Source organism: Balaenoptera borealis (genome assembly GCF_965194805.1).
Source record: "Balaenoptera borealis genome assembly, chromosome: 6".
In the NCBI taxonomy this organism is placed as follows: Eukaryota; Metazoa; Chordata; class Mammalia; order Artiodactyla; family Balaenopteridae; genus Balaenoptera; species Balaenoptera borealis.
In genome coordinates this window covers 23,561,742-23,588,750 of record NC_138863.1, presented here as the reverse complement: position 1 = coordinate 23,588,750, position 27,009 = coordinate 23,561,742, and the positions used below count along the sequence as shown (strand labels likewise).

Genomic DNA, 27,009 nt, shown 5'->3' with positions numbered 1-27,009 from the left:
TTTACAATAAAATGCATATCATTAAAATATACTTAATTAAAATCAGAATTTTCACATCTAATAATCACAATCCAGGAAAACTAACCCATATTATAAATCCTACACAGAACTGGTATACCTAATAATTTTTACTCAGTGGCATTTAAAGTTCAGTACGAAAAAAGCTCAGAATTAAAGGTATATAGGAAAGAGAAGAAACAAACATCACAATTTTAGACATCTGAGTATTCTGTGCTGTACTAAGAAAGAAATTAATTTCACAAAAGCTCCTGACCTCAATCAACAAGCCCACACGTAAAGGAGCCGTCATTCAACACCACCTCCCCAACTCAGAAAGCCACAGGAGCCACTGCCATTCATCCAACAGTTATTTAATAATAGCGTTTCACATTCACAGGATCACTTTCTAGGTGCCCCAAATGCTGCTAACGTTTCATGTATCATCTCATGTAATCCTTCCAACAGCCTTATAATAGAAGTGTAGGGCAGAGAGCAATGAAGCCCAGAGAGGTTAAGTAACTTATCCATGGTTGCACAGCTCATAAGTGGAGCCACGATTTCAACCAAGGCAGAAGCTAGGCCCCAGCATCTAGTCACTAGTTCAGCATCTGCTATGTGCAAAGTGTTAGGCATATCAACACCCTTGCCCTGCTAAGGCCAGGGTCTTGAACAATTACTCTGTCAATCCTCTTTCAACTCTCAATCCGAACCCTTACCTCTAGCACCACAGTCATTGTAACTGCATTTATCACCAGAACTCCTGACTATATGGGGAGAAATGTATCCCTCAAGTTCTGATTTGTGATTTGAAAAGTATTTCCTCAGAAATGGCTAGCCTGCATAATTCTATTGATAAGATAAATGTCACATTAACTAAGCTTTTTCATTGGTTATTCTGGAAATTTAACACCATTTTACCATGTTTTCAAATGAAAAGTGCATCCTTTTATTCCAACATTTTACTTTTAAATTATCAAACAAAAAAATTTTCTATATCATGTATTGATTCATAATCAAAACCACCATAATCAGGATATGGAGCAAAAAAGACATTTTAAGTAAAAAAGAAAAGTGACTTGTAAACAGACAAAGACAATCCCTGTTATATTATATCTTGTTCTGTGTCTGCCAACTAACTGACTAGGTTTTCCCTCCTTCAGAGGGAAAACGCATTGGATACCAAAATAGAAAAGTTTTGTATATTTTTGCAAAATATATGTTTATACCTATGGCATTTTTATCTTTATGGATATTTATTTAAAAGCTGTAGTTTTACGGAGGCTTTACCAAAACAGTTGCAATTCTTTTCCATGGCAGTGTTTTGACAAGTGTGGAAATTATTAAATCAAGCACACCTTTTCCACACCACACATGATAGAGCACTGCTTATCCATAGGGAAGGGCTAGGCAGGTCTCTGGTGTAAGATTATCAAGTGCATATTTATGCAGTATTCAAAGACATTTGTAAATGTGTCCTGTATTTATAAAACTATAACCAGAAGTTCCTTATATTGAAACAAAACAAACAAAAGTAAATAATACCAAGTCCAACAAACTGACAAAGGTAGTTTCAAATCTTACTATTAGCTCAAGCTCTCATCGGCCTTATAGATATCACCTGAGACCTCCCCACCCACAAAAATTATTTGGCACAGGGTGAAAGAATGACCAAGGAGTCACTTCCAGATCCTAATATTCTCCAACTTTTTTAACCACAAAGTTAGTCTTTATTGCTGATATTCTGTACTCATGAAACAAAAAGTCTCAACACAGGTCAAATACCACTTCGGAGCCAGAAAAAGTTACTTTAATGTTATTAATTTGATTGAAAACAAAAGGAAAATATTCATGGGCCCCAAACATTTCCTCCATACCTTCCTGTATGATCTGGTGCCTGAAATTCCCATTATTAAAACTGTATTACAACAACTTGAGACCGAATTTCTAGAAAAGCCTCTACTAAAGCACACATGCTACTCTAATACAACTGTAATCTATTAAACTAAGTCACTCTCTAAAATCTCGGCTTGAATGACTTTACCGAATTGTTCATGACAGGACAGAAAGCTGAGAAAAGAATTCCTACTGCCATAGACAGGTTCTGATTCGGATAGAGAGGGATTGTGGAGACAAGTATCATCATCATGCAACCCTGCAAGGAAGGCAGGACTGAGTGGGGCAGTGAAGCAACAAGAAAGTACCACAAGGGAAGTGGGTTTCTAAAAGGAGTGCTAAGAAAGAAGAAAGAAGAGCAAAAAGGCCCAAAGACAATTCATATGCTTCACTAAAACTAGCCTGATCTACATAACCTTTGCTGGGGCACCGGTGGCATGCCCCTTCCTGCAGCGTTCTAAGTACTCTTCCCACCACAACCTCATTTATTTTTTTAATGAAATAGGTCAGCTTGACAAAGGGCAAATGCCTGAGCTGAAACAAATTTCCCTAGGGTTAGTCAGAGGAAGTTTCATTACAAGTCTAACACTATGAGCCAGCACAAACAGGATAGATGCAAGTGTGGGAGAGAAGAAATATGACAGGGACAAAGAATAAAGGGTGTACCACTGTTATTATTCTGTTACAGATGACACATAGAAGGAAGTCCATAGGAATTTTGCTTATTAATACTCTAGCCTACTGTGAGGCCCAGCAACAGACGTATCCATACTCGCTACCTCCAAACTACAAGAATAAGCAGGAAGCAAGGCCTGAAGAGGTTTGAGTGCTGAGGGCAAGACCATCCATACAGATCTGGGTTTGGAGGTCACCATCCTTTATGGATTCCTACTGCATCCTGTTCACGTAAGGACAGGTGAAGTCAGATCAAAATTGCCCTTTACTACTTGATCCCCAACCCCAGCTAAAGGGGATTCCATCTGTCTTCCCCTAAGGGCAGTCCCCACTACAGCCCACTTCATGAAAGCCCATTCACTCTCCCTTAGTCATTTGTTCACAAAACATTGGAGAGGGGTGCACCTATTCTGTACCTGGTGCAGTTGCAAGATCGCAGGTACAGAGATGAACAAGACACAGTCTGTGCAACAGAGGATCTCAAAGGCTAATATTGGAGACAGACGTAAAACAATAACAATAGAATGCGGTAGATACTATAATAGAAATATGTACACACTCAATGCTACAGGATTACAAGGGAATAATTAAAGCTTTAAAGAAGCAGTAACATACATCTGCTCTTTAAGGGTTGGGAGTTTCTTGGGAGTCAAGAAAAAGGGACAGAAATTCAAGGAAAAGGGAAGGGCTTAGGCAAAGACAAGGTAATTTGAAAGAAGTTGTTATGTTCAACACAAACGTGGCAAGTGTCTGTGGTTGAATCATGGTATATGTGAACGGGAATTTCAGGAAATGAAGATTAATAGATTATGTTGTTTAACAAAGGGTGTAGTATAGAATACTAAAGAGCTTATTAGTTCTTTATAGGTAATACAGCTCTTTTTAACTCCCTGTAGATAAGAGGAGTCATGAAGGTTTTAAGGCAGGAGAATGATAAACAGATTTGTACTACAGAAAGAAATGTGACAAGGCCAGAGAAAGAAAATGATTAATTTTATGAACCGAACTAGAAGGCAGACAACCTCCAATTCTTCCCCCAAAAATCACTGGATCCTCTGCCTTAATTATATGGATATAATTGGGAAACTGTTATGTTTGCTGTCTACAACTCACATCTAAAATATTCAACTGACATTTAATTTTTTACTTATTTATGATTTCTATCTGTGAAATTTCATTTTTTTAAAGTAAGAATGAATTCTCTGTTCCATATACATTTTTCATAAAGTATTCAATAAGTACTCACTGATTATGGGGCATAATAACCTACAGGATCTATTCTATAAATAAGTTTTATGCTTTCTGATTCTATCTTCTCCATTATTTCTATCAATTCTCTTATGTTCTCTGATTCTATTTCTAGTGTATTTCTACAGACTATTAGAGAAATATAAGGTCAAGCAGGTAAATATTCGCACAAGTGCATTTAAAGCTCGCCTCTCCTCTTTCCTTCTGGCTGCAGCTCATGGGGATATGGCTCCCTATCTCACGCAAATCAGTACTTGGGTGCCACAGTGATACCACTAGGTGTATTTCTTACATTCAGTAGTAACTCAGTGTGGAAGCTGGAGTCTCTGTGAAACTGTTTAGCAGATCATATAGGATATTCCTGGAATTCCATCAATATTTTTTCTAACACTCAGAATTGCTGTAAGTGAAAGGACCCTAATGAAACTTTTGCGATTAGTCTTGGAAGAACTGCTCTTAACAGACTAGTCAACTTCTTTGAGGTACAATAAAGGAAAATATCATTGTAGCAAAGGCCTTTTATAACCACAGCATTGCTCTAAAATGATCATTATTATATTTTCGTACAGACAACTAAGTAGCAAAATGGTAACATTCTTAAGAGTTCCTTCTCAGTTTGGTTAGAAACTGCGGCAGGGCTAATCAGCTGTTGAAATCTAAACTGATTATTTCTGAAGTGTCAACAGATGCACAAGCTCCCGAGCTGAAACAGGAACATGTGTCTGGGTTTTTGTAAACAGGCTGAAGGAATACAACTGACAGAAGTATTGTCTCTTCTCTAGAGAGAGAAAATATTGTCTCAGAAAATGCAGTGTGAAAATGTTGCCCATGGTTTTATTAAATGTCCCAAACAAAGTAACCTGGAAGGGCAAGAAAAAGGAAAGTGACCAAAGGCAGGTAGAGAACAGGAAAAAATGAGAGAAGAAGAGTAAAGACATTCTGCCTGCTGCAATAAAGCAATGTAATATATCTTTACATTTTTAGCTTTTTCTTGAAAAGGGCAACCTCCACCTTTCCCTCCACCCCCTGAAAACCCTAAGGACGCAGTCAGGCATATTCTTCTTGTACCATCACAGAAAAGTAAGGGACATTTTAGTGTTTGATAGTAACATGCTGTAATCCTCTGGCTCCTTGGAGCAACCACTGTCTTCTTTCCAAAGCTGTCCTTTCCAATCTCCTGCATAGATATTATTTGATAGTATTTCTTAAACTTGCCTGATCATCAGAATCACAGAGTCATGGGTTCCTTCCTTGCTGATTCTGATTCACTACACCTGGAGTGATGCGTGGGCCTCCAGTTTTACAAGCATCCCAGATGATTCTTATGATCAAACAAGTTTGGGAAACAGGCTGTATAACACAACTATTTTTAAAACAACTTGGGTATGAGGATTATCCCTTCCCGAGAATTTCACAATATTCCTTGAAATGAAGGGAGACCCAACAGTGCTATGTGAACTTGCTGAAGCACTCTTACCAAATCGGCAGTGGCATAACTAAATGGGCTAACAAATTTCCTAAACATATACCCAATCATATTTTTCAGCTAGGGAATCCCCTAATCAGATACTTCTCCAAAATAAAGCAAAGATGTGTCTGACAAAGCCTCGCCTGGCTAATCAAGACAAATTCCCATGGCTAGATTTTTGCCACAGGTGATCTGGAGCATTGGTATGTCTCCGAAGCTAGGGTCAGCTCCTCCCCAAATGTTCACACACAGACAAAGCCAGCTAATTTCCCTGTTAAATGTTGAGTGAGTCACCATCCTCACAATTTAGATGGCTAAGGTGCACATATTGAAATATGTGCTTCCCGGCACAATTCCATATCCAATTACCATAGTAAATCCGATAAAGGCACAGTAAAACTGCCACTCAGCCAGGGGAGAAATATGAAGTCATAAGCCGATTCGTATATTGCTAATACCCTTGGAGGAACAACTGTGGGTGCCTAGAACCCCTGTCAGGAAACTCCGTCTCATCTTTTTTTCACCTAGAAATTTTTCATAATAAATTTCAGCTGGAAAATTTCGGTAAGTTTCTACATCCTAAGCTAAATGCATGCCTGAAAGATACTCCCATTTTTTATTTGAGTTTTGCAACATCTCTCTATATGTCTCTTCCCTTTTAAGTCTTAGAGCAACAAGCTTTCGGGTAAATATAACTGCTAAAACATCTATGTATGAAGTCAAAATTGCGCATTCCCTTTGAAATGGAAACATAATCAGTGAATTTGTGTCTTCAAAATATGCCCGGTTTTCAGGCAAAATATCGTCTTAAATATAATTTAATCTGCACTGTCAAAAGACTTAAAAGTTATTTAAGGTTTAAAAGAGAAATTCCTTAAATTTATTTAAATAACTTAAAAGTTATTTATAGTTTTATTAAGAGGTAACTTACTGAAAATGAAGTCAGGGTTTTTTATTTTGTTTTGTTTTTGTTTGTTACTTAACCATACTTAGATGGTTTACTTGTAGCTGTTTGGGCGAAGATGGAAAGAGACAGGACATACACATGCTAACTATGGCATTATTTCTCAGAATAAATTATGACAGTCTTTTAGACACAGGGCCAATGCAAAGCTCTAAAAACGTACATGAAAACCTAGGACTACAAGCACTAATCCAGAACAAAGCATCTAAAATTCCCCTGAGATATTTAGTTTGTGTCTTAGTAAAAGGCAGTGACATTCCAGAGAGGCAGATGAAGGCTCAGCATAAAGGACTTTCTAAGAATCAGAGCTGACCAACAATACAACAGCTTCTCTTGCACAGAAGTGGTCAAGGAAAATCCCAGAGACCACCTGTCACACGTGCTGCCAAGAATATTCTTGCTTTGTTTAGGAAGTTGTTCTAAATGACCTCTGGGGTCACTTCCAAGTAAGTGTTTGATTCATCAAGGTTATTTTCAGTGGTGAAATAAATGACATGGGTGTACACACACACGCACACACACACACACACACACACACACACACACACACACACACACACTTGCGGTCCCAGAAGAGAAGTTAGAAGCCTGATATTTTTAAATGTGATTTTATAGGCAAAAAGCAGAGATTGAATCAGCTACATCCTCAAACCACCATTCTGCAGAAGGGAATAAGGTACAAATTTGTTCTACCTCAGCATGCTCTTTGAGTCAAAGAACAAGCCCAGGTCCCTAGTGGCCTCTAGCATATTCTTTAACAGGCTGCCATCAATCTAGTTCTTGGGACAGACTGGGAGCTACAAAACTACAGAACACATTTGGATGTATAATTGTATAAAAAAAACACAGATGTCATGAAATGAACTTTCTCTGCTCTCCAGCATATTTCAGTTTCCCGTGCGAGAAAAACCTAGTAGTTTCCTGAAAAGGCGTACCAGAAAGCAAACAAACAAAAAGAGTACTAGACTTCAGCCTTTTTCAGGAGTAGGCTTAGCCTGTGAGTTCTGAGACAAATCAACTTGCTTATGAACTGACAGACTCGGAGAGCTCCATTAGTCTTGAAATAGGAAAGAAGGAGAAATCAGGTCCTATGTAGACAACTCCTTATCCCCTTACATAACCTCATGAAAAGCATCCCCCTTATTCAAAAACTAGAGCCTCCAATGTAATTAATCAAATAGTTTTTAAGTAACACCTTATTTTTCTTTCTGTATTCTCTGCTTGCTACTTCTACTTTTTAGATACGCACTCTTTTCTCTTAAAAGAATTGCTACTACAAGGATAGCCATGTTCCATGGTATAACAATTAAGATTTTGTTAACCTTAGAACTTTATTGAAGCACTATGCTAAATACCTTGGAAGAGTTTCTTACGTGATTTACCAAGATGAACCAATGAAATGAAAGCAGAAACAGGAATAAAAGCTACATTTTCTGCCATATTTAACTTTTGGAAGTTTTTGTTTAACATCAAACAATCAGTATCTTCCCATTAAATCTGCCTTGAGACATGGACCCCAAATAAAATCTTTTTCCTCCTTTCTCCTAGTTCTTAATAGAGTTTTTAATTATAATTTCTTCTGGATGCTGAAGTAGAAATGTTCTTCATGGACAGAAATTAAACACAGACATTCCAACCAACAAACATACAAAATACTGTTTAAGTAACCATAATTAAGAAATGTCAAATAACCTTAGATACTATTTCCCCCCTATCATATTAACCAACATTGATAAAATTCAGGGTTGTCGAAGGTGACAAAACAAGGACTCACAGCCTACTTGTAGTGTAAATTGGTAACCTTTTCACAGGGCAATCTGCCCATACTTTATCCACCAAAATGGTCACTGCACATACTTCATGACAGCAATTCTGCAGCCAAGTTATCCTAAGGACGCCTGTGCAAAGGTAAATGGATGGACAGGCCATTCACTGTAACACTGTTTATGTAATAGCAAACACCTAGAAACAAACTAAATGCTCATCGTTGAAGGACTATCTAAGTAAATCACAGTGTATCCTCAGGGTATAATGTATAATGGAATTATATGCACCCAAGAACAAAAAAAAAAGTCCAAAACAAAATTCCTAAATGCAAAATCAAGCCATAAGTCAGTATGCACAGTGTAATCCTACTGGTAGTAAAAAAAAAAAAAAAAAAAAAAAAGAAAAATATATAGATGTGGTAGTCTATATTCTAGCTGAACTAGCACTAGACTTAACATGCTAGAATATACCAAAAAATTATGGAAGGATAATTAAGAAATTAGTAACATGAGAAACGGAGGGCTGGGATAACCTGGGCAGTGGGGCTTTTACTTTTCATTTTATATCTTTCTCTACTGTTTTAACTTTCTACTCTGCCCCTATGTCACTTTTATTTAGAATCTTTATTTAGACTGCTCTTCAGTCCCAGACCATGGCAGAATTTTGTAACACTGGCCACATCCCCTGTGGGATGAAGCTCATTACCCACACCCCATCATCCCCAGCACTATCATACCATAACACCAAAGTTCCAGTTCGGAACTTACGTAATGGATGGTTTCAGAGCTGACATTTCCCCCACCACTTCTCTTCTTTCTTCACATCCTTATGTTATTTGTGCTGATTTTGGCCTCCCTTTCTCTAAAATATAAGCTTGTCTGAGAGCAAGGTCAATGTTGTTTTAATCCTTGCTTCCGCAAAAGCATCTAGCACAGTGCTTAACAGGTATGAGTAAATAAATAAATGTTAGGTTTGCTTTTTATGAGATTATAGCTTTGAGGTTAAAATTTTATTTTAAAGGGAAGAAACTACCACACTTTCCTGATCATGTATATTTGCTAATAAATCACCTCCACATTACAGAAAGAAACACTGAGGCACTTTAAACTTAGACTTGCCATTATTAAACAATTAAGTAAAAGATGGAGAAAAGGAGACCGAAACATTAAATAAAGGTCTAAATAAATTTTGTAAATGGTATGAAAATATGCAGCCTTTCATTAGGTATGCCATATGGGGCAAGAGAACACAGGCAAAGAAAAAGGAATCGGACTGAAGAAAAAAATGTTATAATAATCCCCTCATTTCCAATAGCGTCAACTACAATTTCAAAAAAAAAAAAAAAAGGCACTGGTTTCAGCTCCAAGTACACATTTATAACAGTGAATAGGAACTACACATCAGAATGGAATGATTATCGATTTCTTAATGGATTACTGCTGCACAAATTTACACTCACCAAAAAACCATCAATCTTTGGGTAATAATTATAAACCTATCACAGTACATACAGCATTCTGACTGAATTGAAACTTACTGCTATCTGCCGGGAAATGACCAGTTTTCTATTTCTCCAGCTCCAACCACAATACAGAATGGCGAGCAGTTACTTACATCAAATGTGATTATAGGACATGGCTTTGTGACAGCCACAACATGCACCATCTGTAAATGGCTATTAGAGAGGTAAACAGTCAGGTCCTGGTGGACGTTTTCTTATTATTCATTAGCTATGAAAACTGTAAATAAAATGGGCGTTAGGTACTTACACTTGTCAAACGCCTATCATTACTGGCAGGTAGTGGAGAAGGGGTCAAGGGCAAACAGTACATTAGCTGAAGTCATGCTGTTCTGACTTTACATCCTAATTTCAAACCTCTCCCCAAATCTGCATCAGAAGTGCCAAACCACCAAGCTACAGAGGTTAGGTCTCTGTCTAAACCCTAAGTGTATTCTTAGTGAATTGCATTTTTACTAAATACCAAGCGGAACACCATTAAAATTCAAATATTATTTTCCAAAAAGAAAACCCCATTATGTCAGTTCCACCAAGCAGTCTTTAATCATTGGATAATTATGTGATCCAGCATTAATCAAATAGTTTCTAATTCTTGTATTTTCCAGCTGTAGGTTTTAGATAACACCACTTCCTTCCAGATAGTTAATTCCATTCTGAACACCTTATTGATCTATAGTATGCACATATAGTCATAGAATGAAGATGGTTAATCCTACCTAAATAAAAGTAATTTGCAATCAATGGTATACTTGTTGTCATTTTCTCTTTAGCTTCTAATCTATTGAATACTATCAGAATTTTTGGTTAGGTATATCAATTTTCTTTTCTGAAAATTATAACATGTAATTTTTCCACCCAATTAACTAACTTTAAAAAATGTATTTCCAAAACATCCTAGGAACTAAAGAAATGAGATTTGATTGCTTTTATAAAGGATTCCCTTTCTTAAGTACTAAGAGACTATTAAATTATCATGATAATCAACCATAATAATTAAAATACTATTAAGTGTAATATAAAATCAAATAGAAAAGCTAAATAAAGTTACCATAATAAAATAAAATAAATTTGTGAAACACCACAATGATTTGTGAAACAGTGAAATTTGTGGATGGCAAACTTGTTTGTTTTTTTAATGGAAAAGAATATTCTAAACGTTATAACAATCAAGTAAGAAAAATACTCATATTCTCTAGAAGGCAAGAGATAACTTTAGACTGAGTTGATACTACTTATAGTTCAAGTAATATCTTAGGAACCATATCTAATAAATATAGAAATAATATGCAAATATTTATAATCTACAAAGAATAACAGTTATTTGTGCCAGAAAATGAGCTAAGTGCTTTATGTAAGTTACTGCATTTATTTCTTAAAACATTTTGACAGGTATTATTATTTACAGCTGAAGGAAATGAGTGTAGAACATCCAAGAAACACTCCCAAGGTCACATAGTGGAACAATCAAATATCAGCAATTCCCTACATTTACCTTAAAGTGAGGAGCAGAGCAAGGACTTGACCCCAGGTCTATGTTACTTGAAAACCTAAACCACTTCCATTGGGCCCCACCCCAAAGCATAACAACATCTGCACCCACAGAAACTGCTATGTTCCAGAGCAAACAGGTACCCAATATTTATTGTGAATGAAGCAAATGAACAAATGAATGAAAAGAAGGAAAGAGCAAATTATGTAAGGGAAGCAACACCAGGCCAAGAGCAAGAACACAAGGTTTTAAATCACTGTTCTACTCTTTCCCCATGTGACCTTGGGCCTCAATATGCAGATTTCTAAAATACAGGCTTTGGAATAGATATTACAGTATAAAATACTGTGTTTATCATACTGGTGCATGCGCACGCACCGGCATGCATGCACACACACACACATAAACACACGCATGCAGAATTCTATTTATGGAAGGGAAAGGACAGTAATTTAGTGAGACCTTGAGCCCATATTTATCATCTACTATGTTCCTGGCCCAATTCTGAGCGTTGGGGTTACCTCAGTGACCAAGACAAATGTTCTTCAAGCGTGTGTTGAGAGAAGAGACAAATAAATAAACTAGATAATTTCAGATACTATTAAGTATAACAAAATAGAATAGGGTAATGTCATAGAATGCCTGAGAGGGGCTTATTTATCTAGGGTGCTCAGGAAAAGCCTCTCCAAAGGGGCAACAGTTGAGCTGAGTGACAGCAGAAAAGAAGGAGGCTTCATTCAAAGTTATGAAGGAAGAGTGTTCCAAACCCTCAGATGGGAATGACCTTGCCCTGTCCAAGGAGAAGAAAGAGGAGAGATATTTTGAGAGGTTAGTGAAGAAGAAGAAGAAGAATGGAGGAGGAGGACTCAGAGAGAGGCGGGAGCCATGTCCTATAGGACCTTGCAGACTCCGGAAAGGGATTTCAACTTTATTCTGTTTTTAATAGAGAAGTTTTGTGTTTAAAGCAATGGATGGTTATTATCTGGTTTCAGTTTTAGAAAGTGCAGGTCTGACTATTGGGTGCATTATGGGGCAAAGAAGAAAAAGAATGGAGGCAGAAAGACCAGCTACAAATTTTTGGAATATTTTAGGTTTAGAAGACTAGGAAATGATGGCAGCTCAGACTAGAGATGTAGGAGTGAACATTATGTAAATTCAAGATATATTTTGGGGGACTTCCCTGGTGGCACAGTGGTTAAGAATCTGCCTGTCAATGCAGGGGACACGGGTTTGAGCCCTGGTCCGGGAAGATCCCACATGCCGCGGAGCAACGAAGCCCGTGTGCCACGACTACTGAGCCTGCACTCTAGAGCCCGTGAGCCACAACTACTGATCCCACGCACTGCAACTACTGAAGCCCTAGAGCCTGTGCTCCACAACAAGAGAAGCCACTGCAATGAGAAGCCCACGCACTGCAACGAAGAGTAGCCCCCTCTCACCGCAACTGGAGAACGCCCATGCGCAGCAGCGAAGACCCAACGCAGCCAAAAACAATAAATTTAAAAAAAAATTTTTTTAAAGATATATTTTCGAAGTGGAGCCAACTGTTTCTGATGGACTAGATGTAGAGTTTGAGGAAAGAACCAGTACCAGATACAGATTGGAAAGTCAAAGCATCGCAGTATCTAAAAAAAAAAAAACTGAGAAAGAGACAATGACCTGCAGATGGAAACATAAGGGCTGCTAATAGATGTAGGTGAATACCAGATGTTTTCTGTTCACTGAGTAATTGGCAGCCACTGATTATGACACTTCTAATGAAGCCACTCCCTCTCTGTTTCTTTCTCTCAGACAGGGGCAGTACATTTTTCTCACTTTTCTATCAAAAGCTTCTAGCTTTCTGATTGCAACTAACTGGACCATTTCCTTTATCTCAATAGTCAGTAACCTAGAAAATCAAAACACATGGTAAAAATAGAAACTTGGAAATAAATACTAATTACCAAGCCCAGGGTCTCTCACGGGCAGCAAAGAAGTAAAACACCAAATTCAAAGCATGAGTGCACTTTAAAGCAAAAAAAACCCAAAAAAAGGCTTTATTATAAAGTGGTAAATACAACTTAATAGGCCTTAATCACCAGAGGTGTGCCCATCCAGATACATGATTCTGAAAATATATCAGTATCCAAAATGTATCCAAGAACTCCACATTTGAAAAGCAAGCATTTGGGGGAGTGCTGAAGTTCCCCACCATCCTGAAGAGCCACCCAAGTAAGTAACAATGCACTTTAATTGATTAAAAACAACTTGCTAGCAGCAAAAGTATTTTACAGTAATTCAACTCCAACCCGCTCACACAATAAAGAAAAAGATGGCAAACAGAAAATTACAGATTGATTACCACAAAGGGTTCTTTTCAGCATAAAAATGCAGATGACCTGTTATCATTAAATTGCTACTATAGAGATACAAGCACTTTCAGTTCAGTTAGGATTAAGTACATTGCTTTCCAATATATGCCAGTTAAATATTATAGGCTTAATTTACAGAACCTATACCAAGCAAACTACATTTCATGAACTTCCAAATAACATACAATTTTGTTGTACCAATAAAGAAAGGAAAAAGAAAAGAAAAAGAAAAACCAAAGGTAGAGAAGCAATAAAATGATTAGTTCTTAAGAAGATTGGTTGCTCTTTTAAAATTGCTCAGACACATTTAATCAATTATTTCAAGAAAGGATTCAGATAAAAACTGGAAAAAAAAATTTTCCTAAAGGTTGGGTATCTGATCCTAGGTACTGTTATAACAATTATGTCATGGACAAAGGTGATAAGTATCACGATTGCTCTAAGAAAATTAAGGTCTGGCCTCACAATCTAGCATAAGCAGAAATGTGTACAGTTTCAAGGAAGAGGCATTTGATTCATGGGTTTTCAAATGATCATTGGGATTTAGCTACTGGGTAAGAGTTCACTAAAAACAGCAGCAGTATTACTCCCATTGTCATGTGTGTCTACTAAATGGCTAGGTTATGATTTGAGAGATCTTGGATCATGGAAATTAGAAACCTTCATTAGACAAAATAATAATAACTTTATTTTTTTATTGAAGTATAGTTGATTTACAATGTTGTGTTAATTTCTACTGTACAGCAAAGTGATTCAGATATATGTGTGTATATATACATATGTATATCAACACACACGTACACATTCTTTCCAAAATTCTTTTCCATTATGGCTTATCACAGGATATTGAATAATAATAACTTTAAAACTATAAACTTTCTCAACAATCTCTCTTACTTCATACTTCTTCTTAACAACAAATAACCAAAATGTATGGGGGGGAATTTATATATATATAAAGATTCTCTACAGATCTTTCAGAATCTTTATAAAATCTATCTCTGTACTGTAGAGCAACATGGGCCTAAAAAGATGCATTTTATGAAGTCATGTGAGGCCTCTAAGAACCTGAAGCTTTTAGTCTAACACAGTATTTTGCTTGAATGAGTGTTGCTAAGAGAGTTCAAGAGCCTAAGCTAGTGTTAACTTTAGACCATTTATTTTAAAACTGCCTTGTGGGTAAAAAGACTAGCTGGGTGATGTACCCTTAGGACACACAGTGCTGAAGTGACCAAACCTGTGGGGTTAATCTGACTAATAACTTATAGAAATAACTGAGTTACATCTCTAAGGTGTCTAGCCAAATAAGCGATTCATATTAACTCATAATGTAGTTAAAAATTAATAGGCAGCCTTCTTGATTGAGAGACATACGTGTAAGGCAACATGCTAGCTAACTTCTGTGGAAAAGAGAAACTAATATTTCTTGAAATGTGTTAGGCACTGTGATAGAAGCTTTACTGAAGTGTTTTATTAATCCTCACAACAACCCCGAGAGACAAGTACTAACTTTGCCTCCTTTGACAAAGGAGGAATTGGAGATTAACACATAGCACAGCCCAAGTCATAAACCCAAGTCTGATCAGCACTGAAGTCAGGCTCTGACGGCTACCCTCAGGCTGTAGAGATTATAGTCATTTTCCCTGCGCTCAAGGAGATTCCAGTCTTACAGGGGCGATAAGATGTACACAAGCAATGGAGTAATGGTAAAACAAGATAGGAAGTGATAAAGCCTTCCTAGTTTTTAGAGAGGAAACTATTCCTGGATAAAAAGGATCATTTGGTTTTAAGGACTGATTGCACACTGACACTATGCTCATAGTAACCCAGACCCAGGAAAAGTTACACTTCAGACATGAAAAGCAAAATGGGTAACTTTAAATGATCTCATTGGGATTTACAAAGATTTCTGCATCTTTTAACCAAATGACCTATGAGTAGTCTGTTTATTATGTACTCTGCTATAAAATCTTTTTAAAAGAATATCCACTTTTCTTCTTGATTGTTCACAGAGGAAAAAAATGGACATTACTGGGGACTGATACATAGTTCTGAGAATTCCAGATATGCAACAGAGAGATGGGTAATGATGTAGGACACACAGCTCCATGAGTATGGAAATTCATGGAATTTCAGAACCATACTGGGAATTCACTCACCAACATATCTAGTAAATAAGCAAACAAGACCCCTCTCTGGGCCAGGTCAGGAGGGAGGCACACTGTGCAGTCAAATCCTGCCACCAAACACGTCTTCTGAGCTGCCATCTTCAAATGAAGTGCATTCCTACCGCATAATTACCATTTCAATTACATCCCTCACAAACAGAGCAGGTTTATTTGTGATTCTCATTAATTAGGTAATTTTAGTTTCATTTCTTTAGTAATTGATTTGAATACAACAGAATTAATAATTGCTTCATATCTGCGCACACATTTCTTTTCAAACAAGGACGATCTGACAGCACTCAGACACATGAAGAGCAAAAATATCCACTCAGTGATGCATATATCTTGAGTTTTATCAGCAATGCTTTGGACTACTTTTTTTAATTGTTGTTGATTAAAAGCAGACTAAAAGCATATCCTTTCTAGAAGACTAGTTGATACAACATGTATGTGGGATCTTTTTCTTGGTTATTTGATTCAAGTTTTTTCTCATATTCTTTTTATCTAACAATAAAATAATAGCTACCATTCTGGTTAACTTACTCCATGCCAGTCACCATTCTGGAGCCTTTACATATATTATTTCTAACGCTTGCCACTCCTCTGACAAAGCAGATTATTAATATCCCTGTTTTACAAACTGAGATTCTAAGAGATGAAATATCTGTCTAGAGGTCTCACATTTGATATATATCAGGGCTCACTTTTTTTTACCACACAGGGAGGGGAAGAGGAAAATTCATTCAGTTCTGTATTTTTAAAAAATATATGTTTATTATTTTCTAGTAACAAATAAAAGGCTTAAGTAATGCCAGGAAGAATAGATTCCTCTGAGACTGCTTAAATAAATATTAAGATCAAGTTTTAATGAGCACATTGTATGTTAGATGTGAAAGCATTTCAAATAGTCTAAAATATTTTACAAATAAAATATATGACTTTTAATAGGCTTAAAAACTGTTTTTTCTTAAGCCAGTTAAACATATACCCTGATCTTGTTTTTATTATTTATGGGCTTAGCAAACCTTCCCTTCAACAATAATACATGTGTAAACTTCATCTCACGTCTGATAAATTTTTACTGCAGTATTATCACAAGGTTAATTTTAGAAGAGTATTCCAGTAGGTAACAGCCAACCTGGGAATTCTAAATCTCTGACAGGGTATGATCTGAAGAAAGTCTTTTGAAACACTCAGTGCTTGTGTCTTAGATACTTCAGGAGGAAAATGGAAAAACAAGAGATCAGAGAACGAAAACTGGATGCAAAACCCCATCTCATCTGCTCAATATCAAGTTCCTTCTTCATTGCCGCCTCCCATGAGGGGAAAAAAAAAAAGAAAGAAAGCAGAGAAAGTTCTTACTGTTTCTGGCAGGCTTATGGTCTCCCTAACTCCCCAACGGCCTTTCCCACTGAAATGAAGTAAAAAGGCAATTGAGGGACAAGACCAAAGTTGACTGCATCTGTTATAATTTAGGAACACAACCAATTAGGATACCTCTCAGACACAGCACATATTTCAGTCACTTTTGCAAAAGATAAAAGCAATAGATGAGTCCAAGATGGCCATCAGTAACACCACTGGGTTATGACATCAAACAATCTATTTTAGGTACTACCGACTTCTACTGCTTCAATCTTCCAATCTTTCTAGGCTGAAACCCTTAGGACTCCAGTTCTTCTAACCAGTCAACCCCCATCTTTCACTCCCTGGTTTTCAGATATCTGAAAAAGTACACTTCTTTCTATTGACTATCAATATTTATCATTTATCTTCTACCAGAAACCACTTTAATCTTATGGCCACATTCTTCATCACTCAAGCAGGAGGTAACTTCTTTAATTAACTTATAAATTCAGATATTTATTTATGCTTTCTGAAAGAAGAAAAAAGGAAGGGAAAGATCCTATATTTCATTTGCCTATTCCTCTCTCCAGTAGATCTGCTAACTCAAGTGGGTTCTGTGGCTTATCCCTCACTTCTGGATTTGCCATTTGTGTTCTCTCTTCTTGAGCTAGCTCTCTTCTCTGTTCTCTATACTCCATACCTCTACTCTTTCCTTTCAATGAGAAACATTCAATGGAATTTTAAATTGATGAACATGAAAAAGAGACTAAGGGTCTTTTAAAAAAGTAAACTTTATTATCATATACAAGGTAGAACGGAAAACCTAAGGATAAGTTTTAACTTATTCTACTCAGATTTCTTTCGGCATCGTAATGCTACATGTCTCCTTACCATTGCCAGAAGTACACTTATATGAACATTATTTACTTTACAGCATCTCATGCTATAAATCAATATCACTCAAAAAAACTTCCAGAGTATGTAAATTTATTTGGAAATTCCACTGTATTACAGCCATTAAGAAAATACCTTATATTCAGAATAAATTTAAAATAATATTCAATGAGTCTGTTGACAGCATTTGTATACGAGAATACCCCTAACTTCAGTATTTATCATCAACGGCAGTAGTCCAATTTCATGAGTCTACTATATCACTGAAATTTCAAGGTTAGACCTTTCTTATCAGAGATATCATTGTCTCTCTTACAAAACAGCTCCGTGCTTTGAGAAGATGGTTGACTGAATTCGTTTTTTTTTTTAATTATACAAGTAAAAGATCTTTTATAAAAGATCCAAATAATGCAGAACTATTTAGAATAAATGATAAAACACCCTATTTACCTTCACATAAGCCAAAGTGAACACTACCAATAGTCTGGTCTTTCCTACCTTCTTTCCTTCCTTATTCTTTGCTTTCACTCACACACACACACACACACACACACACACACACACACACACACACACACTTTTAAAACATAAATGGCACTCTCTTGCACATACAGTTGTATGAAAGCAATTGTTTAGTTAACTATAATTTCTCTGATTTGCTTAAAAAATAACAGATCTTTAAATTTGTTACCAGTTATTGTACTCAAACTGTGGGACCAACTAAAACTACTCAAATTCATCAAAAGATAGCCTTATTGTTAGCACAATATATGTAAAAATAGTTTATTTTAAATTATGTTTTCTTGGGGAGCAGGAGTGTTTCTTTTTGTTAAAACTGAATCCAAAAACTGTAATTAGGTCATTAATTTGTCATAGTTCAGACAGATGGCAGTGTGTAATTCATATTTTGAGTAAAAAACAGCAGACTTACAGAAAAATATCTCATATTTCTTTTTCTAGTTCTCAGTTATGTTCAAACAAAATCTATTACCACTTTCAAATATTTTGCAACATTCAGCAATATAATAGAATTTGTTTTATATTTCAAAATACTATGTTAGAATCAGTGTTTTTAAAGTACTTATAATTTTAAAACAGTGTCTAAAAATGATAAGCACTACTCACCTATTTTCAATACCTAAAAATTCTTAAACAGCCCAATTTCCAAGCTCTAAGTGATATATGAATAATCTAAGCAATCATTTCTAGTAAAAATAAATGAACCTACTTCAATCAGGAGTTAAACGTAAATCTTCAGCTCGAAAAGGTATACAAATGCTACTTTTCTATCAAGAAGGTAACAAATGTAATGAAAATAATGCAATCTACCTCAGACCATCTGGATAATAAAGTTACTGACATAAATCTGATTAAAAGGCTTGAAAGACATGTCTTACAAAAGAAATATATTTCCATACGTAAATACTACTTGCTAAAATGTTTGTTTTGAACAACAAATACAGAACAACAAGGTTCTTCATGAAAATGACATAACAGGAAATGTTTTATATAGTTGCAGAAGGAATAATTCCTCTTTAGAACTCAGCCAGAAATTCTTAGTTAATTCAACAGAAACAGAGCAATGTAGCTTCCCAGCACTTCAAAATATGGCCAAGCCCTGCATACTGATGTCTTAGTAAGTAGCAGGTAAAGTTGACACCGTCAGGTGTAAGGAGAGCTACAGCTTCCATGATAATAAGAGAGCAATGACAAAAATGTCAAAGGTGTAGACACCAGAATGTTAATTTATTAGAACGTGACTCTACACTGATTAATTATATGCTCCTCAAAATATCTGGAGAGCATAAGAAAAGTTAATTGAAGCATTCCACTTTGTACATGCAGTTTTAAACAAGTGATAGAAAAACTGATTTTAAAATTATATGCGGCGTGAAATCTGTAAACACTAAATGTGTCATATAAAGATATTAGTAATGAAGACAATGATGATGACTATAACATATTCACTGAAACATTTACACTAACTTGAATTCCACTGACTATGTTAGTATGGAATCAGAAAACTGAAGAGACGTTTAGAATCTTGAAGATCATCTGTTTGGGGCTGATCTGAAGATTACAAAATCCTTTTGAGACTGAGACATGGTTGAAATAAATACATACCCTAACAAAGAAAATCACAGGTAAAATGGGATTTCAGAATTATTTCAACATCTAAGAAATCAACTTTCCAACTTTCCTCAAATAGATCAGAAACACATTATTTAAATACACATATGCAATATGTGAATCATAAGCAGTTCCTTAATTCAATAAATAATTACTGGGCTCCTACAATGACCCAGTATGGTACTGTATACTGGGAATGAAGAAATATTCTGTAACATCTTACGGAAAAACCCGAACTTTTTGGCCAACCCAATAGATAAGGCATAGCCATTTTCTTCAAAGATTCACATCTGGAAAATCTCTAATTAATTTCTTTATAATCAACATGTGGCCCCAAAATAAAGCTGTGTGCTTTGAAAAAATATTCTTAAATTCACACTCAGTAATTAAGATAGCCTTCCCTATTAACTAACCTAAAATACTATACTTTTCTATAAAATCTCATTTGCTGTGGCCGGACTACTTCAGAGATTTCATGAAACTAGTGTGATGTTTATTCCTCCTGACCTATTAATTAGAAGCTCTCCTAGATCCCCAGCTAACGTAAGGTGCCTTTCTCAGGTGGCAGTGCTATTTTCCATCTTCATCTAAAATAGATACTAAGACCTCTTAAACTGCTGGCCACATCACCCATCAACATTTCTGTGAATGGAAGTTTGAATTTATGGTAATAGTAGTTGGGGTGTCCTTTATAGGTATTATAAGATAGCTTTCATAGAGTTAGGCTATAAAATCAACATTTAACAAATCTAAGCAGAAATGTAAAATTACATTAAAGAAAATGAACGGATCCTAGGCTGACAAGAATTGGTTATAACCTGATTACATGTATAAGTTAAAAACTGAATCTGCGGGATTTAGCCAAGGAAGCCAAGAAAAAAAAATGACTCTCAGAAGTATTTTGGCTGAGGCTATATCTAGGGAATCTAAATTCATGTCCATTCAGGGAAGAAGGAATTGGACAAAAGACTTCAACCATACTGATGCAAATGGCACTGCTATTTCTATTGTGATGCTGAACATATTAGGGTCTCTTAGTCTGATGCCATTAAACATTTGAATTATGTAACTAACTCCCTTTGTTTGGATTCCTTGCTAACCAAACGACCTTTGTTGCTTTACCCATATAGGTCAGTACACACACAAAAAAAGATCTGGTCAAGCCAACTGAGGTGATCCAGATCCTATGTTAGTTGGTTCAGGTTTTGTTTGTTTGTTTTATTTTTAATGAAAGTACAGACATAAATTGGTATTCCAATTTTAAACATCAATTTTGTAAACTTGTTTAATGCGAGTCAACCTTGAGATACGGGACCACTCTATGCATGCTGCCAATCAAGTTTGGGAACTTACAAGGCTGAGAACAAAATCCTACATTCTAAAAACTTTCTTGGAGAAATGTTCTCCTGTGGGAACTTATTTTAGAAGCTGGCTGTATTTTTGTCTCTGTTTCATTGTGTGTCTTCAAATTTATACACTTTTGAAGAATACTCAGAGGTAAAAGGTGAGAAGCAGTTCATTTCTCTACAATGGATATAAACTATGGTGAGCACAACACACTTATTTGCTTCTAAATGCAATGGGATTATTAATATCTCAAATAAAATATGAATTCACTTGGACCTTGAAAGATAACATCCATTCCAAAAAAAAGCCCTAACACATTTTTTGTGCCCCAGCATCAGCAGTGCATCACACAAAGAAAATGCTTAATAAATGTTTGCTGGATCAGTGATTAAAAGATAAAAATATCTCCACAGCAAGTTCTGAATCTCCACATACAGGAAATCTCAGATGAAGTTATTTTCATCATTAACATTCATTTGAAATTTCATGGTGTCTTGGGTAATCAGGACTTAATTTCTAAGATAGAGTTCTGTAATATATGTTTTGAGGAAATAGATTAAGATGTTTTCTATACCACACTTTTCCCCTTACATTATTTTATCCCAAGGGGCACAATATTATAAACTTAAAAAAAAATTATGTACCAAATAATTTCCAAATGATATATATCATGTTGTATATTTATCTCAAAGTTTTCAAAAAGGCTCTGCATAAAATCATTAAATTCTTTGGCTATTAATGTAGCAGAACTGGCTAGTACTTAGTTAACAAATGATTCCTCATATGTTTTAAGCTATGTATTTATAGATGAGAAATAGGTTACAGAATAAAGACAAATCATTACAGTAGAGGCCTTGGAGTGTATGGCATATGATTTTTTTAAAATATGTAACCATCAAAATTTTAAGGAGAGGGCTAGCATGTTTTGTTTAAAAATCAGTGAGTCAATCACATCAACTAATCCAACTTCTGAGACTAGCATAAAAGGACTCCATTAAGCAAAAAGAGCTCATTAAACCTGTGATCGTACATTTCCATATAGAATTTTGATTCAATGGGGGCAGTTGGGGAAATATGGTCACTGATCAAATGCTGAGAATTACTTAGGGAAGAATTTTTTAAAGAAATACTAAACTATTGTTAAAGTAATACAGGAGGGAAAGTAACAAAACCACAAGCTACATATTAGATATCACTAATTAGGAAAATTCACACTTAGTCTAAACTATCCTCCTGCCTGATTACTAGCCTCTCCCAAATTCCACAGGTGCTTCAAACTCTCTGTATACAGAATTAAACTAAACTAAATCTTTTCCTGGAAACCTGCTCCAGGATTTCCTATCTTCCCTGATGGAACCTATTGCCTCTATCCAATAATCTAGATATCATCATCATGAACTTTCTCCTCTCCTTAACCCTACTATCCAAGTCCTGTCCACTTTAAGCTATTATATCCCAAATCCTTCTCTTCCTTATTATCTTCACTACCACTAGCTCTCATGACTTTTCACTCTGTCGTTGCAACAGCCTGTTAAAGAACCCCCTGCCCCTAGAGTGTTCCCTGGCCACAATCATTTTACTCCTATTGTAGCTGGTATGATCCATGTCAATAAAAAAAACTGAAGTAATCTTCTTTGTTAAAACCCTGTGCTCCCTTGAAAATGAAATCCAAGTTTCCTCTTATAAAAGATATTCCATTATCTTGCCCTGGTTAATTCTCCAGAGTCATCTCTGGCTTCAAATTCCAAGACTCCAACTTTGCACTCCAGAAATACCAATCTGTTTGTATTTCCCAGAACATATCATATTCTTTCTCAGCTCCCGCTGTGGGTTTGTTTGGTGAACAAGCCTTCTGCTTCTCTCCTAAATCCTATTCATTTAATAAGTCTCAGCTTAAGCATCATCTCCCTCCAGGAAGTCTTCTCAAACTAGTACCACCCCTCACTCCCCATAATAATAACACTGAGCTTATCATAGTATAATGCCCTGTTCGGATGTCTCTTTCAAACCAGAGCACGAGCTACAGGAGGACAAAAATAGTGTACTATTCACCTTTGGATTCACCTTACTGTGCCTGACACATAAAAGATAGCCTACAAATATTTGTTGAATTAATCAACTAGAACGATATAGCAACATGTCAAATGCTTGTAAGTGATAATTTTATTTTAAGTTTACTTCAAATTTAAAACACCTAAACTATTACGCCCAAAATGCACAATTAGCAACAATCAGGCGTACAACTTGATTAGGTATCATCAAATGAGAAGTGATGGTACTACCAGAAGCAACAAATATGGTGAAATTTTAGATACAGATTTTCAAAGAAAGAATTGATTCTAGATATGGCTAGGTTACTCTACTAAGAGGACTTTTTCCATTCTTAAAGACCAGTGTCTTTAGAGCACCAATGATAAGCAATGATTTTCTTTACATGTAACCAAAAATATAAAATTTATCTCAGGAGCACTGAAACCCAATAAAAAGAATCTCTGGCACACAGACAAACTCTACTTCTTTCTTAACCAAAATCTTCACAGATGCTTTAAATAATAGAGGGGTTTTTCTTTCATTTTTACCCTAAATTATTAGAAATGCCTATCTCCATTCCATGGACCTACGTAGTAAAATGGAAAGAGCAAAAGATCTGGATTTCAAACAGATATTGATTTGAAAAAAAAAAAAAACTTTCTTATGAATCATGGTTTGGTGCAAAAGAAACTTGCCCACTCTGAGTGATAGCAGCAGTGATTATTTATTGGATCTTAGCATGTGTCAGGAACTGTGCTAAGTATTTTGCATAATATTGCCTCATTTAAACCTCACAACAGGGACTTCCCTGGTGGTCCAGTGGTTAAGACTCTGCACTTCCACTGCAGGGGGCATAGGTTCGATCCCTGGTCTGGGAACTAACATCCCACGTGTCACGCAGCGCAGTGAAAAAGAAGAAAAATAAAGATAAAAAAATAAACCTCACAACAGCCCACTGACTTAGGTATTGCTTTTCCCAATTCTACAGATAAGAAAACTGGAGCTCAGAGATGTGAAGTTACATGACTAAGACCATACAGCAAGCTAGTGGCAAAGCAAGAATTCTAACACAGGCCTGTATAACTCCAAAGCCCATATTTCTAACCACCTGCAATCTACTGCTTCTGAGCCTCGGTTTTCTGTATTATAAACAGAGTAACCTCACAGAGCTGTTGTGGAGACTGAGTGAAATAATATGGATCACTTAGTATAGTGCTGGGTATATCACTTAGTATAGTGCCTATATATATTCAATAAATTATGCCCCCCTTCTTTCTCTCACTCCAGTTGTGATTACACATTTATAATAAGAGAAAATAGTTCCTAAATACTCTTTACCTATTTCAGCAGAGATATCCTAAGTCTTGATTAATTCACAAAAGGAAAATACTAACAGGTCAATAAATATATATTATATAAACAGATATAAAGGAAAAAAGCAAAGAAAAACAACATAGTCTACCTCATCTTAGGACTGTGACCCTGCTATTGATCTTTCAGAACATCATAAAATCAAAATGTATCGATATTCAAAGTTAGGAGAGAAGAGGATGGGACCCAGGGATCTCAATTCCTTACGGCTTGAAGGAAGACTCCCAAAAGAACCTAACCAATCACATTACACTGTTTTTAATGTATTTCCAGTGGGGAAGACAAATTTGGACAAAGATAGAGGCAATATAAACAACACCTCTACAGTAAGCTGTTTTGTTTCTCCAAGACAGACATTTATTCTTACTTCAAAGCAGACTTAAAAAGTGGAGGGAGTGGGGGGGTGGGAGTGGAATGAGCAGCAAAGAAAAAAATACAGAAATTTTGCTGTTAATTCCCTGCTCATATGTACTTCCTTTAGTTCCTATTTTTTTTCCTTTTGGTACATGGCCATGACACTTACCACTGATAGGTGTAAAGAAATCAAGTCAAACTTATTTTTTTAATTTCCTAACAAGTAAAAACTAAATGTAAGGTATGTTGGGTATATATACAAAACTAAGTACTACAACTGAAAACAGAGCAAGCTTTTACATCAAGTCCATCTGGTGTTATATTAGGGTGTGTCCTATGGAAATCCAGCCAAGGGTGACTGCCAAACTAAGCTACAGAAGACAACTCAGAAAGCTGGTGAGTCCCAAAACATAAGCTATATTTTAAAAAGTGCATTAGAGCATCTGCTTAACAAGATTATCTGTTATCATTCCACCTTCATAATAACCCTATTCTACTTCTGTAATACTGTTTTTGTCACTAAAACATGGGTCAGTACTGGACATGGTGGGCACCCTGAGATAATGACATTTTCAAGAGTTATCAATAAAGTGATCTAACCCACAAGGTAATATCAGTTTTATATCCCAATCCTGACAACTTTATCCTTCTGCTAAGGGACCTAAGAGGCCAACTGGTTTCTTCAAGCCTCCACTTCCTCACAAGAAAAATAGAAATCATACTATACTTATGTTTCACTAGGTTCTAAAAATGGAAACTAGCTAAGAAAAAAAATGAATGTGAAGCACTCTAAAAAGAATAAACTAGATTCCCTGACCTGATTATTGGTCAGAGTCTTGTAAAACTAGAGTTACTACTTCTTCCAATTCCATACATGCCACCTGGCCATCAAACTGAATGATAAATGGTATTGACTGCAAAGTTGATCCATGTGAAGGAAGTAATAGAAACAAAATTTATGTCACAATGTATTTTCACACCATTAGCTCTCTCCAAAGAAAATTTACTTATTAGCATTATAAAAGTAAATGATGATGAGAAAAATAAAATTAATGACAATTTTTTGAACCTTAAAAATCTTTCAAAATACTCAGCAGCAGGTATAGCACAGTTTGAAACCGATACTGAAGCAACTATACAAGAATTGGAAATGAGCTAACCCAGAAACATAAGGAATCACAAAGTAAGTCTCATCTGATGGGCCGAAATACAATATGGATTATTTTTGTATTGTTCTGTCTGCGTTGTCTGTCTCAGATTCTTAACTTCCAGATTCTATTTTTAAAATCACTTAACACTGTGTATTTCCAGTAGCCATCAAGGCATATACTGTCATCCCTGACACCGAAGATTGTCAGCAGACTCAGTGTGTACACTAATGATCTTGGGCAACAATGCCCATCTTCTTATCAAAGAGATCCTTATTCTAGAAGAAAAAGTCTAAGTTTCTCTAAGGAAATCCACTCGAAAATATAGGATGTAGTCATTACAAAATGTTAAGTTCACTAATACCTCTTATTTCTTTTTAATCTTACATGCTGAATTTTAAAACCAAAGACTGTCAGGCACTGTAACATTTTTAGTTCTCTCCCAAGTCACTGATGCTCTCTTCTAGCACTGTCAAATAATGATAGCTGCTGTCATTATTTTTTATACAATAGCTGGCAGCAAGTTGTACAGATACCCTTCATCTTAGAATAGTCATAGAATAACCTAAACAAATGACTATGACCTTAGAATAAAACTGACCACTTTCCTAAAGCCAAAATAAGTGGGCTATCACATGGTAGTGTTACTTCACTGCTAGAACGTCAGTTATTTCATAAAATCAAAGGCTTTATTCCTTTTATTTTTTTTCTAAACTGTTTTAAGATAACTTTTTACCTCTTACACACATACTCTTGTCCTCCTTGCTGCCATGGAGCCTATCTTGTTCTATCATAAAGGTTTTCACATTTACTTTCAGCTCTAATACTTTCAACCAAAACTGCAA

The 27,009-nt window shown here is 35.9% G+C and overlaps 1 protein-coding gene across 18 annotated transcripts in view; it reads right to left on the bottom strand.

Moving 5' to 3' along the window:
- The window catches only part of IKZF2 (IKAROS family zinc finger 2), a 231,203-nt gene that overhangs the window by 164,206 nt on the left and 39,988 nt on the right, over positions 1 to 27,009 (bottom strand). Inside the window, exon 2 of one of the 18 annotated variants that reach the window (XM_082396895.1) lies at positions 16,905 to 16,953. The exons of the other annotated variants lie outside the window; for them this stretch is intronic. The gene's annotated coding sequence lies outside the window, so the exon portion shown is untranslated. The remainder of the gene's footprint in view (positions 1 to 16,904; positions 16,954 to 27,009) is intronic. 18 annotated transcript variants of the gene reach the window in all.